The sequence below is a fragment of the Rhinolophus hipposideros genome (genome assembly GCF_964194185.1).
Source record: "Rhinolophus hipposideros genome assembly, chromosome: 5".
Taxonomy (NCBI): Eukaryota; Metazoa; Chordata; class Mammalia; order Chiroptera; family Rhinolophidae; genus Rhinolophus; species Rhinolophus hipposideros.
In genome coordinates this window covers 4,390,449-4,407,935 of record NC_138051.1, presented here as the reverse complement: position 1 = coordinate 4,407,935, position 17,487 = coordinate 4,390,449, and positions in this window count along the sequence as shown.

Genomic DNA, 17,487 nt, shown 5'->3' with positions numbered 1-17,487 from the left:
AATTCAGTTTGAATATTTTAATTATATGAATAATTTGATGGGGAGCTGAGTCCTGATGACTCTTCAGGAAATGGAAGTTTGAAGTGGGGTGAGAAGGAAGCAGGTCTAAGAGTGGAAGATGCTAGATAATAAGGAAGTAATGATAAAGACCCTGGCTGTTAGGGGAGAACAGGTAGTAATCCTGTCCCAGATTAGTAATTCCCAAACACTTCCAGATGGTAACTGGAAGCCCAATAGATTAATACTTCTGCTTTTATCCCTGAGGGGAGGAGTTTAACTAAGTTTTCTACTTTGCTAGCAGAGAATGATCTTACAAGCAGAGACAACCTTTCATTGCTCCTTTAGAAACTGAATGCTCCCTCCATTTTCTTCTTTCTCTTTCTTTGCTTGTAGAGAATTCCTTAAAAAGCTGAAGTGGATTTCCAATAAGATAGTTCAGTAAATGACCTTTTGATACATCTCGTCTGCTCTAAATACAGTGCATGACAGATGAATTGGAGGAGAGGGGGTGAGTATTATATTAATCCAGGTCAAAACAAGACAAGCATTTTCACTGACCAGAAAAATAACAAAAACAACAAAAAGGCCATGATTCAAAGTAAGCCATAAACTTAATGGGCTCTGAGTTGAAAGGCAAGCAGAGGTGAACAGAAGACAGTTCCTGTGGAGTGGAAAGGATTAATAGTGCTTCTCAAGAAATAGGCTAGTGTAGTCGCACAACAGCCTAGCCAACTGTCCCTCCATGACTTTCCTTAAGGAAAGAAGAGTCTGTGAGATTGTGCCTTTCTGGGACTCTGTTTCATCCTTGTGTTTACACATTATGTCTCTCTGTCTGGTCCCCAAAAGATGGTTTGCAGCCAAAGACGGGTAAGATATCTCACGGGAGATACAACCTAAGCCAGGCGGAACCGAGTGGGGACCCCCAATGAGCTGCCTTAGAAGAATAAGGGAAGGGGCCTTGCCTCCCCTTGCTCCTGCCTGGGAAAGTCTGTTGCGTGCCCTGGCTTTTCCCTTGCAGCTGTTTGTGAGAAAAGTCATGAGAACAACAAAGATCAGTTCTCTCCACTTATCTCTATGAAGTTGTTACAATATGAGAGACTTGACCCTGAGAAGGTACAGACCTTAGGTAAGACATCATGGGAACTTGTGCTTCCGCTGTTTGAAGGTCAAAATAATTGGCTTGGGGAGTTTCTATAACGTGATAAGTGAGTCTCATAAACCGTGCCAAAAACACTGCTACTCCCTTGTATACTTATCAATAAAAGCCTCCAGTCGGCTTTATTCTGGGCTCCAGCCCTCTGAGACTGAGAGACCCCTGGCCTTCTGAGAGATTTAACAGCATTAAGTCTCTGTTTGTTTCTTTCTTAAAAACTTAACCCAAACCACCCCTTCTCGCCTCCTCACTGCCCTTGTTGCGCGGGACGCGACAGGCTAGAGCCAGCTTCACACCTCTAGTTCACACTAGGGACTTCCGAAAAGAAATGTAACAAAACCTACTGCCAAGCACAGACTGGGGCTGTAGCTTCTTTGGAACTACAGACTCAACGGAGACAAATACTTTGTTTAACCAAGCAATCCATTGATTCATGAATTGGGTCTGTGACAGCATATGTTGTCCCTGATAGAACAACTCAATAGGAAATCTGAAATACCATGTGATGAGACTTGACCCTGGACTGGGGCCTTTGGCCAAAATAAGGAAACCCCAAAACTACCAGATGGCATCAGCATAGAGGGATAGAAAGAACCAAAAAAGACAACAGCAAAAAAAAATTTGTGCATGCAAAACATGTAAAAAGAAAGTTCAGAAAAAACCCTCAAAGTCAACAATCAGAAAATAAATTTATTTCAGATTATTTGGGTTATAGTATGATAAAGACTTTAAGTATTCTTAGGATGCACAGAGATATATGATGGAATCATAGATTGCAAAACAAAACAAAACAAAACAAAACTCAGAACTATGACACAAAAAACAGAAATAAAACAAGAAAAGGTTGGATGAAAAAGACCCAATGAGAAATCACGGAAATAAAAAATATAGCTATTGTCATAGGGAATATAGTCAATAATATAGTAATAACTATGTATGGTGTCAGATAGGTACTAGACTTATCAGGGGTGATCATTTCATAAGTTATATAAATGTCTAATCACTATGCTGTACACCTGAAATTAATATAATATTGTACGAGTCAGACAATTAAATTCATGAACTCAATCTAGAAAAGGTGCTACATACCTCATTGCTGAATATCACTATGGTCACCTTCAAAGTACTCCTTTTGGGAAGCTATGCATGCAAGCCAGCGTCTAGTCCATGTTTCAAAGCAATTTTGGAACTCTTTTTCTGGAATGGCCCTCAGAGCTGTTGTCATATCACCCTTGATGTCCTGAATGTCATCAAAATGTCTTCCTTTCAATATTTCCTTTGTCTTTGGGTAAAGAAAGAAGTCATTGGGGGCCAGATCAGGTGAGTAGGGAGGATGTTCCAATACAGTCATTTGTTTACTGGCCAAAAACTCCCTCACAGACAGTGTCGTGTGAGCTGGAGCATTGTCATGGTGCAAGAGCCATGAATTGTTGGTGAAAAGTTCAGGTCGTCTAACTTTTTCATGCAGCCTTTCTAGCACTTCCAAATAGTAAACTTGGTTAAGTGTTTGTCTAGTTGGTACAAATGCATAAAGAATAATCCCTCTGATATCAAAAAAGTTTAGCAACATGGTTGCAACAAGTTCGCAAAGTTAATCGTAGGACCTAGTATGTCAACTGTAATTGAAAAATATGAAAATTATTTTAAAAATATGTAGCCATTGAAATAAAAATTACAATTGATAGGATAAAAATAAATAGTACACTCAACAAAGAGAAAATAGAATATTTACAAAAATTGACCAAATACTATGTCTGTTAAGAAAGTTTCAATAAGCTAAAAAAGTTTTAATAAAGGCTCTCAATCAACCTATGTTTCTTGACCACAATGAAATTAAATTAGAATTCAATAAAAAGAGAACAATTTTTAAAACTTCTTATATTTTTGAGAACTATAAAATGCTCCCTAAAATTCATGGGTAAAAGGAAAATCACAATGGAAATGACTAAATATTTAGAACTGAACAACAATAAAAGAATTGTAACAATCAAAACCCATAGGTGCATTTATTGAAAACAAATGAACCTGAAAAAGAATAGCTAGATAAACCAAAAGGAGAAGAAACAAAAAAATTTAAAGTAAACATTAGTAAGATATGAAAATGTCTTTAGGTTCAACAATAACGTAAAATCTAATTCTTTGGAAAAAAATTAAATAAAAGACAAACTACAAGCAAATCTAATTAAGAAAGAAAAAAGAGAAGGAATATATACTAAAGTTTACATACTACATATTACTTATATGCATATGTATATACATACATATATGTGTTATTTGAATGTATTTTACTTTTTAAATTTTGTTTCTTTACCATCTTTGTGCATTGTTTCTCTGTTAAAATCACCCAGAATGGCTTTAGATTTTTCTCATTTTTCCCCTTGTATTCTTATCAGTGTCTACTTAATATTTTGAACCAATAAGATATCAAATATCCAATTAATCTGCGGATTCAATGTAATTCCAAACAAAATCTAACAGTTTTCTTTGTTTGTTTGTTTGTTTTTTATGGAGAATGACAAGCAGTCCTAAAATTCACGACAATTCATTCTTTTCTCTTTGCAAAGGGCCAAAAGAGCCAAGATAATTTTGAAAAATAAGAAGATGGAGACATTTACCCTAACTGATATGGAGTGGACTTGTCAAGCTATTGTAATCAAAACATGTGATATTGGCACAAGTTTAAAAAAACAAATGTAACAGAATAGAAAATCTAAAAATAGACATAGGCATATGTAGAAATTTGAAGTATGATAATGGTAGTATTAAAAAAATGAATGAGGAAACTATGGACTGTTCAACTAGTAGTCAAAATCATTAAGTAGGGCTGGTGTATTTTGGTTAAATAGGGAAGAAAGATTCTTTTTCCATGATCATATTTTAAAAAGAGAAATCCACGTAGATTAAAGACCCAAATGTGAAAAACAAAAAACTCTAGAGACCTCCACTGGCCCATCTGGAGGAAATTTGAACATCAAAAAGAATGATAGCAATAGATTATAATACTTCAAATTTTTCTTTCCTTTTTTTTTTTAATTGTGGAATATTAGGGAACAGTGTTTTTTTCCAGGATGTCAAGTCGTTGTTTTTCAATCGAGTTGTGGGGGGCGCAGCTCAGCTCCAAGTCAGGTCGTTGTTTTCAATCTAGTTTTGGAAGGCGCAACTCGCTGGCCCATATGGGAATTGAACCCACAACCTTGTTGTTAAGAGCTCGCTCTCTAACCAACTGAGCCACCAGGTTGCTCTCAACACTTCAAATTTTTTAAAAAATCTGTGACAGTGTATGACCCTCAGCAAAAGAGAGAAACAGCAAAAGGAGAAAAAAGAAGAGGCAGATTTTCTTTATAGAAGAATGCCAACTAATAAATACAGAAGGGATGATGATAGAAATTGAAAATGGTTATTTTATAATCCCCAATATAATTCAGGTAAGGATTACCAGAATATCATCATTGAGTGAAAGATCATTGGGAAACAGGATATCAGGTTATCCCTCCATTGAACACTTATTAATTCCAAAGGGGAAATGTACCTTTACAATGGAAAGTTTTGGCAATCACAATCTTCAGTAGTCAAGCTTGGCTTTGCCAACAGGAGGATGGCTTAACATCACATGCTTCTCGATGTGATACAGTGGGAAGTAAACACCATCACTTTACGATGTTTTTGCTAGAAATGCTTGACTTGAGTCTAATAGTGAAGAATCACACTAATCCAGAAGGTAGGGCATTCTCCATGACAACTGACCCAAAATATTCAAGGATTCAAATTGTGAAGAAGGGAGGGAGGTGAGAGGATTGGCCTAAATAAAGAAGACTAAAGACATAAAATAGTCAGAAGAAATAATTGATTCTGGATTTTTTTTTAATGTGTAAACATTTTGATGATTTGGGAAATTTGAATATAGAGAGTATATTGTGGGTCGTATTGATTTCATGTCGTTTTTCTCAGGCGTAGTATTGATGCTGCAGATATGTAAGAGAATATACCTGTTTCTTGGGAGATATGCTGAACTATTTTAAAGTGAAGCGTCATAATTTCTATACCCTACTTTCAGATGATTTGTCAAAAAGAAAATATATGTATATCTATGTATATCTATACATCTTCATATATATATGTATATATATATATATATACATATATATATGAAGACAGAAAAAAATTAAATCTGTCAAGATGTTAATAGTTGACAAACATAGGAGAAGGATGTTTTACTATTCCTCAAATGTTCTCTGGGTTTTAGATTTAGCAAAATAAAAAGACTAATTACTTAAAAAATTTTATTGGGAAATATTGGGGAACAGTGTGTTTCTCCAGGACCAATCAGCTCTAAGCAGTTGTTCTTCAACCTAGTTGTAGAGGGCATAGCTCACTGGCCCATGTAGGAATCAAACCGGCAACCCTGTTGTTCAGCACTCACACTCTAACCAACTTAGCCATCTGGCTGCCCCCCCAAAATTAATTTTTTAAAAGCAAAAACTTAAAGAAAAATATTAAAACAGCTTTATGACTTTGGAGTTCTTAAAATAAAAACATTTATAAGCCACAAAGAAAAATCCTGATAAATTTGACTGTTTTATAATTAAAACTTAAGTACTATAAAATATAACAGAAGGTCATCTAAGAGATAAGTTCACCTGTAGGAAGATATTTAATATATATATAAATTTATATATATATGACAAAGCGTCAGTATCCAGAATATGTAAAGAAATTCTATGCAAAGAAAAAGGAAGGTGGGGTCAAATAACTCAATAGAAAAATTGGCAAAGGATCTGCATAAGCAGTTTACAAAAGGAAGCCTAAGTGGCAATAACATAAAAAAAATGTTCAACTTCACCAGTAATTAGGGAAATATAAAGTAAAACAGCAATGCTGTAATGAATGTTATTATAATAGTGCTAACACATACTATGATAGCATCATTAATATGATGTTAGAATAAAATGAATAATTAAATTCCATAATAAAATTATTGTTAGATTAAAAAGTCTGACATTATCAACTGCAAATTGGAATTTTATGCACTGCTGGGGGGAGTATAAATTGGTAAAAAATGCTTTGGGAAGCAATTTGTTAATATTTACTAAACAGGAAGATATGTGCACCCAATGAACTCAGTTAATTGTATTCCAAGATATAAACCCTAAAGAAAGATTTTATCATATGAATAAAGAGGTATCTATAAGGATAGTCAGTATAGCACTTTTGTTACAGTGAAAAGTTAGAAACAATTTAAATATTCATCGACAGAAGAATGGGTCTCATTTTACAGTGTTCCCTCTTGCTTATTCTGCTCCAGCCCCACGGGCAGTTTCTCGATCCTTTCAAGCAAGTGCCCACCTTGGGCACTCACTTGTCATTCACTGCTCTTTTCCCCCAGAATGTTCTCACCCCAGCAATCCACTACCTGGTTTCTTCACTTCCTACAGAATGCTGCTCAAATGTCACATTTGCATAAAAGCTTTCCTTGACCATCATATCTAAAAGATTAGTCCTTCTCTTCATTCTTGTTGCCCTTAACTTGCCATATATATATATACATACACATACATATATATATATATATATATGTATGTGTATGTATATATATACACATATTTACTTTCTGTCTCCCACCCTTCTTCATGGTAGATTGCATCATCATTTTCAATTCTTTACTGCCCCTCCGCCCCCCTCACAATGTGACTGCATACTGCAGAATAGCCTCATACTATTCTGCTCCATTGGGTGTAGCTTGTGGATGCTTTAGCTAATGGAATGTAAACAGACTGTGACAATGCTGAGTTGAACACTTAAATGGCATTATGTATTTCTACACGCTCTCTTGTGCTTCTGGTACCCACCAGGGGAAGAATGTGTCTCAGGCAGGCAATTTGTCCCAGAATAGTGAGGACGTGTGAAGTGGACCTGACCTTGACCTGAAGCCTGCAGGCCAGCCTCGCCTGGCCAAACACAGGCACACCCACTCAAAAGCAGCCCAGTTTCATGTGATCTGCAGACCTGTGAGGGAGAATCCGCTGTTGAAAGCCACTGAGAACACTGGAAGTGTTTATTTGTGTGGCCTTATTGCAGTAGTGGCTAACTGATGTGCCCCTGCAGAGCATGTGAGGGCTGACCATTAAGTTCGCCAACTTGTTGCAACACTGTCGCTAACCTTTTTTGATACCAGAGGGATGATTCATTATGAATTTGTACCAACTGGACACACGGTTAACCAAGTTTACTATTTGAAAGTGCTGAAAAGGCTGCGTGAAAAAGTTAGACGACCTGAACTTTCCGCCAACAATTCATGGCTCTTGCATCACGACAATGCACCAGCTCACACGGCACTGTCTGTGAGGGAGTTTTTAGCCAGTAAACAAATCACTGTATAGGAACACCCTCCTTACTCACCTGATCTGGCCCCCAATGGCTTCTTTCTTTACCCGAAGGTAAAGGAAATATTGAAAGGAAGACATTTTGATGACATTCAGGACATCAAGGGTGATACGACAACAGCTCTGAGGGCCATTCCAGAAAAAGAGTTCCAAAATTGCTTTGAAGGGTGGACTAGGCACTGGCATCGGTGCATAGCTTCCCAAAGGGAGGACTTCGAAGGTGACGGTAGTGATTTTCAGCAATGAGGTGTGTAGCACTTTTTCTAGGATGAGTTCACGAACCTAATTGTCAGACCTTGTATTGTCCTATGATTAGGTCTCAGTGTTTCAGTGAGGTGATATTCTGGACTGTGAACTTCACAAGTGTTTCTCAGCATCCCCTCACGCCCCCCAACCCCCTTAGGTTGGGGAGATAGAGTGGGCTAGAGTTGGGTATTTCCTTCCTCCCACGTGAAGAGTTAGAGCAGGCTGGAGTTGTGTTCCTTTTCCCCAGGTCAGTTAAGCTTTGATAAAACCCCAACAGTTTAGGCTCTGGTAAGACAGTTTCTCTTCAGGGAAGACCTTGTTAAGAAGAGCAGCAGAATGCTCTGGCATATTTCAAAATGATTCCTTTTCTCCTCTTTCTGCTAGAAGCAGGAGGAGATTTTTCTCTAATATTCATTGTGAGAACCTGGTCAAGCTGCTGGAGTAACACTCACTAATGTGGGGAGATCCCCCCCCAGTGATAGGGTCCCCCAGAGTTTTTAATCCCTCAGACTCATCCACACAGAACCTCCAGCAATTCCTCAGTTATGGTTCAGATTTTCCTACCCTGGCACTGGTTCCTGCAGAGGTTTCTGCTCTAGTAAGTTGTGATTCACTAGATTTATTTTACAGCTCTCCAATATGGGGCAGGGCACAATTTACCTCGTGATCTCGTTTCTCTGATGAATTTAAACAGAAGTGTTGTTGATTTTTCAGTTTGTTTAGATTTTTATTTGTTGTTATAATGAAGTGACAACTTCCATGCTCCTTGCATGCCAGACTGGAAACCAGAAGTCCACTTTTTCCTTTTGACATTTTTAATTTTCATGCGATCAGGAAACATTTTCTGAATCATTATTATGGTCTAAACACTGTGTTAGATGTTGTAGAGACACAGCTAAATAGGGGATGTCCTTGCTGCTGAAGGAATTCACAGTCCAGAAGGAAATACAGACAAATTGGCACACTGTGTATAAAGAAGTAAGCACAAGTTCTACAGGAGCACAAAGTCAGCGATCAAGGGTTGGATTCGGGGAAGGCTTCCCCCAAAAAGGTTAGACTGAAATGAATCTTGATTAATGTTAATCCAGACAAAGATGAGGTGGGAAGTGTGATAGAAAGCATGTGCCAGATACGGACCCTCTTCACCACGTTCAAAGGAAGACCAAGATGGGTTTAAGAAACTGCAAAAATAATAAAATGGTTTGGAGCATGAGGAGAGAAGGAGGGAGAGACTGAGTCTAGATGTCACTAGGCTTTCTGCTTCATGCCAATAAGGAGCACACGCAGCAGGGAACAGATGACTTGCTCAAAATGGTTCATCTGAGAGAGTTAAGGGACTAGTTACAAAGCCCCTTTGCACTGAAAATGCTTGGGGGAAACTATCAATGGGAAGTCATTACCATTCCTAAACCTGATCACTAAGCAAAAGGAGCAGTTACCAGAACAGAAAAGCGTGCCTCAGAGGAGAGGGCTGCCTGTCAGGAGCTCCACCTTAGGTGAAGGTCAGACCACCCTTAGTACTCGGGTAAAGATAGAACCAGTGAATAAACACACTGATCTCTGGACCTCTGATCTTCTGCCCATGCCTGCCCTTGGTCAGACGTGAATGGCAAGGGAATCCATTGACGTAGCCATAATAGTCAGCCTCCTTGAACAAGGACAGAGAGTGGATCCAGAAGGACACGTGGAAGAAGTCCAACACAGCACTGCACCCTCAGTACCTAACACAACACCTGACATGGAGGAGGTATTGAGTGGTTGAATGAGACTGGTGATACAAGCAAAAACCCAGTCTTGCTGGATTTAACCAATTCATGCTAACACATTAGAACTCTACCTCACAGTAGTGGGGTGCAATCAAAGTCTTTTAAGCACAGGAGAAACAAAATCAGATTTGTGTTTTAGAGGCATCAATCTTGATAACTTTGTGGAGAATAAACTGAACAAGAGCAAGCCTTATAGCAGAGACCAAGTAAAAAGCTGTTTGCAGAAATCTAGGACAGAAATGACAAAGCAATGCTACACGGAAGTGGACACAGAAATACAAGATTGGCTTGAGACCACTAAAGAGGTGGAATTGGCAGAACACATTGTGATTGACTGGTGGGGAATAAGAAAAGAGCATAGAATGGGGGTGCAGGATGGAGAGAAAGAAGATGACTGAATTTCTTAAAGACCTCTTGGGTGTGGTGAATTTGTGAGAAACCCAGGTTCGGCTGGCAGGTGTCTCTAAGTGTCTGGAGTTTAGCAGAGACCTGGTCTGGAAGAAGGGCTTGGACAAGATCCAGACACTGTACCCAGGTTATGTGTTCTGACTCCTTTTGGTTCTAGTTCTGTGGTGGAGGGAGGAAAGGGTGTCAGGGCAGAGAGGGTTAGGTTCCACAGCAGTTGGTTTGGGATCTACAGCAAAGGGTTAGGTTCTAGAGCCAGAAGCTAAGATGGAAAGAAGGGAAGTAAATGCTATGACTTTCGACAGTGTTTACAATGCCAGCATACCTGGCTGCCCAACATACAGGATGGGAAAGCCTTTTGTAGGCTGTGGAGGGGCTGTAGTCCTTTTGGAGGAAGCAGCTTGTGTATGACATGGGGGAAATGTCAAGAAGGGAGAAGCAAAGTTCACTCCTATTTTTTTTTAACTGGGGACAGGTGAAACAGGAATATATTTAGATAAAGTTAATTATTTAAAAAGTCACTTCAAAGACACAAAGAAATGGAAAGACATTCCGCATTCATGGATTGAAAGAATCAACATAGTTAAAATGGCCATATTACCCAAAGCAATATATAGATTTCATGTAATCCTCATCAAAACCCCAATGGCATTTTTTAAAGAAATAGAACAAAAAAATCATCAGATTTGTATGGAACACAAAAGACCCCGAATAGCCAAAGAAATCCTAAGAAAAAAGAACAATGCTGGAGGTATCACACTCCCTGACTACAGGGCAACAATAATCAGAACAGTATAGTATTGGCAGAAAAACAGGCACACAGACTAATGGAATAGAATTGAGAACCAAGAAATAAACCCACATAAATATGGACAGACAATTTTCAACAAAGAAGCCAAAAACATAATAATACAATGGAGAAAAGACAGCTTCTTCAATAAATGGTGCTGGGAGAATTGGAAAGCCACGTGCAAAAGAATAAAACTAGACTGCTGTCTGTCACCATGTACCAAAATTAACTCAAAATGAATCAAAGACCTAAACATAATACCTGAAACAATAAACCGCATAGAAGGAAATGTAGGTGCTAAACTTATGGACCTTGGGTTCAAAGAGGATTTTATGAATTTGACTTCAAAGGCAAGGGAAGTATAAGGTAAAATGAATGAAACTATATCAAACTAAAAAGTTTCTGCACAGCAAAAGAAACCATTGACAACATAAAGAGGCAACCAAGAGAATGGGAGATTTTTGCAAACAATGCCTCTGATAGCGGTTAATATCCAAAATATATAAGAAACTTTTACAACTCAACAACAAAAAAAACAAACAATCCAATTAAAAAATGGGCAGAGGACCTGAAGAGACATTTCTCCAAACAGGACATACAAATGGCCAATAGACATTTTAAAACATGCTCAACATCACTAATCACAGAGAAATGCAAATAAAAACCACAATGAGCTATCACCTCACACCAGTTAGAATGGCTATCATCAACAATACAAATAGTAACAAGTGTTGGAGAGGCTGTGGAGAAAAAGGAACCCTCATCCACTGTTGGTGGGAATGCAGACTGGTGCAGCCGCTATGGAAGGCAGTGTGGTGGTTCCTCAAAAAATTAAGAATAGAATTACCATATGACCCAGCAATCCCTCTCCTGGGTATCTACCACAAAATTCTGAAAACATTTATCCATAAAGATGTATGTGCTCTGATGTTCATTGCAGCTTTGTTTACGGTGGCCAAGACATGGAAACAACCAAAATGTCCTTTGATAGATGAATGGATAAAGAAGTTGTGGTATATGTACACAGTACAATACTATTCGGCAGTAAGAAAGGATGAAATAGGACCATTTGTGACAACATGGATGGATCTTGAGATTATTATGCTAAGTGAAATAAGTCAGACAGAAAAGCAGAGAACCCTATGATTTCACTGATACGTGATATATAAACCAAAAACAACAAAAGAACAAGACAAACAAATGAGGAACAAAAACTCATAGACACAGACAATAGTTTAGTGGTTACCAGAGGGTAAGGGGGGTGGAGGGTGGGTGATGAGGGTAAGGGGGATCAAGTATATGGTGATGGAAGGAGAACTGACTCTGGGTGGTGAACACACAATGGGATTTATAGATGATGTCATACAGAATTGTACACCTGAAATCTATGTAATTTCACTAACAATTGTCACCCCAGTCAACTTTAATTAAAACAAAAAAAATCACTTCTTAGACTGTGTGGATGTCTGAACAATGCACTGTACAACTGAAGCTGAAGTAGAATAATATTTTATGAAGTAGAATAATATTGTATGTATATATACATATATATGGCCATATATACACATATACATGTATGTGTGTATATATGGTCACGGGTGTGGAGTACAGCATAAGGAATAGAGTCACTGGAATTGTAGCAGCTGTATAGGTGTCAGAGGGGTAGCAGCTTGGGGGAAGAGGGTTGTCCCTTTGTGAGGGGTGTAAATGTCTGAATATTATGTTGCTTTGTACGCCTGAAACTAACCAACTAACTAACTAACTAACCAACTAACTAACTAACTAACTAACTAAATAAATAAATAAATAACAAACACCTGTGGGAGGCTCGGGAGCCAGAGGAGAGAAAGATCTGAGTATGGAGGCGTGAGGGATCCCCCCAGCAGAGGACCCACGGCTTTTCTTTTGTCTGAGTGGAGATGGAGACACCTGAGACGAGATTCCTTGCCTGATGCCTCCTGCCTCCCCACAGCCAGTTCTGCCCTGCGGCTGGCACCCGGCAGCCCCTGCAGAGGACCCGTCCTGCCCCGGCCCGGGGGCTTCCGCCTGGAACCGCTGCTGCGCTGGGCCCCTGCACGCTGGGTGCCGCTCACGTGCGGAAAGACCAGCAGAGCCTTTGGGGGGATCTCGGGGCCGTGGGCCACCGCGACCTCTGCTGAGCCACACACCGGAGGCACCTTGTGAGTGCTCTCCAATCCTCCAGCCCCTCCGTTGGTAGGCCTGCTGGGATCCCCCACAGCTCCCCGCTTTCCTCCCTTTCCTCCCGAGTCACAGGCATGCGGGGACAGCTCCTCCAACAGGGTAAATTTGCCCAAGTTTATCTTGACTAGACTCCCCCAGTGACTTAAAAGCCAGGCCCCCTGAATTATTGGAAGCTAATGCCGAGGGACCTTGTGCTATTTCTTACTTTTGCACTCACAAACTTCCCTCAGAAAAAGAAATATTTGTCACTTACACCTTAATATGCAAGTTACCTGCTAGTATACCTGTCAAGGGTATAGTTATAATTTCAACTTTTCTCTCACGGTGGAATAAATTATTTCCTTCCTTGTAAAAGGAATTCTACATGCCAATGAGGAGATGGAAGAGTGTCCTTACTGGTGTCTGTGAGGCCACCCACCCACTTGGTGGCGCCTGACTCGGACCCCATTGCATGTGAGATAAGGCCTGATTCCGTCCTCCTTTGCCCCTCACTCGCTTTCCTAGACGCTGTGTAGCCTGGTTTAAGGGCAGGCCACCTCTGCCCCAGCGAGCCTCTGCGTCTCCCCTGCCCCTTGCAGACTACCTCCAGGACTTCAGGGCCTTGTTCCTCGTCTCTGCCCTCATCATCCTCATTATTATTACACGGTTCAGCATTTCTCTCACCCAAGGGCCCGGAGACAAAACCCATATAGATCTGGGCATCTCCATCATCTGTTTCATCTCAGGTACAACGTGATAAGGTGGGAAACGTTTGTCCCTGTATTTCTTCCCCTTCTGTGCCATTTCTCCTTCCTTTACCAAATTGCCCCCAGCCCCACAGGGATACTGCTACCAAAGGACTCTTGTCTCTTCCCAAAGGGAGGAAAGCTTTCGATAAACTTTCACTCTTTCTAGGGCTATTGCCTCTTAAAAAGGGGAAACTGAAGAGATTGTGCTTAACCCAATGGAAATATCTCTAAGAGTTGTTATCTGATGGGGCGGTGGGGAGATTTTACAGGCCATTTTGGCACCAGAAAATTACTATGTAGCTAGTTAGCTACCTATCCTGTCCGTCTTATCTATAGGCTCCACCTTGACAATCTTATTTCAGTCTAAACAGAAGCTCTTCATGCTTCCATCTTGGTTAATTGCCACATGGGTCTTCCCAGGATCACTGCCATGTAATAGACTCCACAGCATAATTGAGATGGCTGAGGGTGACAAAGAAGAGAGGGATGAGGGTGGAATGGGAGAGACAGAGAAGAAGAGTTCTGATGGCTTGTGACAGCTTTTATTCTGATTCCAGGCACCTGTCTACTCCTCTGCCTCATTTGGTTTCTGATGCAAGTGAAATTGTCCAGTGAGAATATCTTAGAGCCCCATTTCCTGCTAGTCTGCAACCTCAATTGGTGGGGCAGCATCTTCTATATGATGGTTGGTGAGTTAATGCTCCTGCTAAATAATGACGGCCAAGAAAAGGCAATTCTACGGGGCCGGCCCTTTCCTCTCTCCTGTTTTCTTCCTTTTGGTGGTTTGTTTGGTATATTAGAATCTTGTGATTGGAAGGGCTCTTCAAAAGTCATTTCGGGCTGGCCCGGTGGCTCAGGCGTTTGGAGCTCCATGCTCCTAGCTCCGAGGGCTGCCGGTTCAATTCCCACATGGGTCAATGGGCTCTCAACCACAAGGTTGCCGGTTCGACTCCCGCAAGGGATGGTGGGCTGTGCCCCCTGCCACTGGCAGCGGCTGCTGGACCTGGAGCTGAGCTGCGCCCTCCACAGCTTGGACTGAAAGGACAACTTGAAGCTGAACGGCACCCTCCACAACTAAGATTGACACAACTGGCATTGAAAGGACAACAACTTGACTTGGAAAAATAAAAAGGGTCCTGGAAGTACACGCTGTTCCCCAATAAAGTCCTGTACCCCTTCCCCAATTAAAAAAAAAGTCATTTCATGTTAGTAAACAATCCTTAATAGCAAGCACTTCCTATTTACCGAAAATATTTTTTATCTAATGATACCTGACCCTGCACAGACAGGAGCAAGGTTCAGAAAGTAGAGGAAGAAAGCAAAGACATAAATGAATTATTCACAGTTCTTCTGCCCTTCCAAAAGAAAGTTCATAAATTCTTCCCTTTCTTTCTTTTTATTTTTTCATCATATCTTTATGGACCTCTTCATCTTTATGGACCTCGAAAAAAAAAAGTCAACATATGTTCCTCTATAATGTGTGGATGTAAAAGGGGCCACATACCAAACCTGATGAGCTCAGGGCCCACATGGCAGGCCCCACAAACTCAGAGAGTGAAATTAACCACACAGGATGGTCTGAACATAAAATTCCTAACTAAAAGCAGGTCATGGCCGGTAGCCACATCCTTGGCCTGTAGCTTCCTTGACAAAGGTCAATCCTTACCTTAAGTGAGCCTGTCTGTTCTCTTTTTACATCTAAGACAACATACCTTTGGAATGTCAGAGTCATCCCCTTTCCCACAGAATCTCTCATCGTTATTCTTGTCCTCTGATTACCATATCTATGTGCTGTGAAATGCTGACTATTAGCTATCCTGTACCCATCAATGTAAAAGAAGTACCTGTCTCTCCATTTTACTTTTTTATCCAATCCCAGAGATTTCCCCGCTTTGCTTTCTCCCACCCCTTAATCTACCACCAATGGATTTCATGTAACCCTCCTCCTTTCATTCTACTGTGTAAAATAAGCTGCAAAACCACGATATTTCAGAGCACTTTCTTAATCTGTTAAGACTTTGCTACCAGGCAATTGTCGTCAGTTTGGCTCAAATAAACTGATTAAACTTCTCTAGAGGCTTGGACATTTCTTATGTAGACAAATATTACCAATATTAAGCAGAGCAATAACATTTGGGGTCGGACAATCAGTTCACGAACTCACCCTAGACAAAGTGCTACATCCCTCATTGCTGAATATCACCACGGTCACCTTTGAAGTACTCCCCTTGGGAACTTGTGCACCGACGCCAGCACCTAGTCCACCCTTCAAAGCAATTTGAAACTCTTTTTCTGGAATGGCCATCAGAGCTGTAATTGTATTACGCTTGATGTCCTGAATGTCATCAAAATGTCTTCCTTTCAATATTTCTTTTATCTTCGGGTAAAGAAAGAAGTCATTGGGGGCCAGATCAGGTGAGTAGGGAGGGTGTTCCAATACAGTCATTTGTTTACTGGCTAAAAACTCCCTCACAGACAGTGCCCTGTGAACTGGTGCATTGTTGTGATGCAAGAGCCATGAATTGTTGGCAAAAAGTTCAGGTCGTTTCATCTCTTTTTCAAGCAGCCTTTTCAGCACTTCCAAATAGTAAACTTGGTTAATTGTCCAGTTGGTACAAATTCATAATGAATAATCCCTCTGATATCAAAAAAAGGTTAGCAACATCATTGCAACAAGTTCGCGAATTTAATTGTCAAAACGTGTAGAAGTTTTGCCTGTGTATACTTCTCCTTTAATCCTTCTAAGCCACATACTTATTTTATTAATTAACTACAACAGCGGTGTCCAAACCATTGCATCACACATCCTATTAGTAAAACACTTTTTAGAAACATTCCAAAAAGATATATGCTTATTTATAAAATATGTACATGTGTTATGTCACTAATATTTTCATTACATTGTAAAATATACTCAGGTATAGAATTTAAAACAATTTGCTAAAAATACAAAAAGAAACTACTATTTTCTTCCTTTGCTCCAATGAAATGGCATGCATACCCCCTGGAAAACACTACTACAGAAAAGCTGGGGTCAATGTTTTGAATCGCAGGCCCCTAAAGATAATGAACAGGATATTCAGCAATGGATTGTTAATCAAATTCCATTATAATTAAGCCAGTGCTATTCTTCGGGGTGTTGGATGACTTCAAACTTTATCTATTACTAATCGACAGTGCTGAGCCTTAACTTTTCTTTTTCTCTTAGGGTTCTTCTCTGCATATAATCACATAAGATCTCGGGTTTCAGATCAAAAGCTCTTTGTGGTCGCTATCTCCAAGACAAGTATAGAAAATTCAGCCACAGTAAAATTGAGTCTACTGAGACAATGTAGGTGTTTTTCCATTGATGAGTTAGGTACCTGAAAGGCAGGCAAGTTCAGGGGCACAATCAAGAACCCAAACAGAGGCAGGGGCCCACACAACAGCAAGAGACTCAGGGCCAGAGACCCCTAAAGCGCTAGGAACTCAGGTGGAACCAGAGGCCCAGGCTGAGTCAAGGACTCAGACAGAGCCAGAGATGGGAAAGGAATCATAGTAAGGGATGGGTTAATAACCCAGGCAGGGTAGCTACTGAGATAAAACCAATTGACACAGTTGAGCCAAGGCCTGAGGCAGAGATAGCACTAGGCAATGTGACAGAAGACAAGAATAATGGGGACAGAGATTCAGCTGAGAAGAACGATGATGGCAAGACAAAATTAATCGTAGATATAAGGTAAAAGAGGGCACCAATATTTTTTTTAAAAAAGGCCTAGCAGAGACTTTGCCCAGAGAGGGTTAAAGATGTTTTGTGGATCTGTATGAAGAGAAGGAG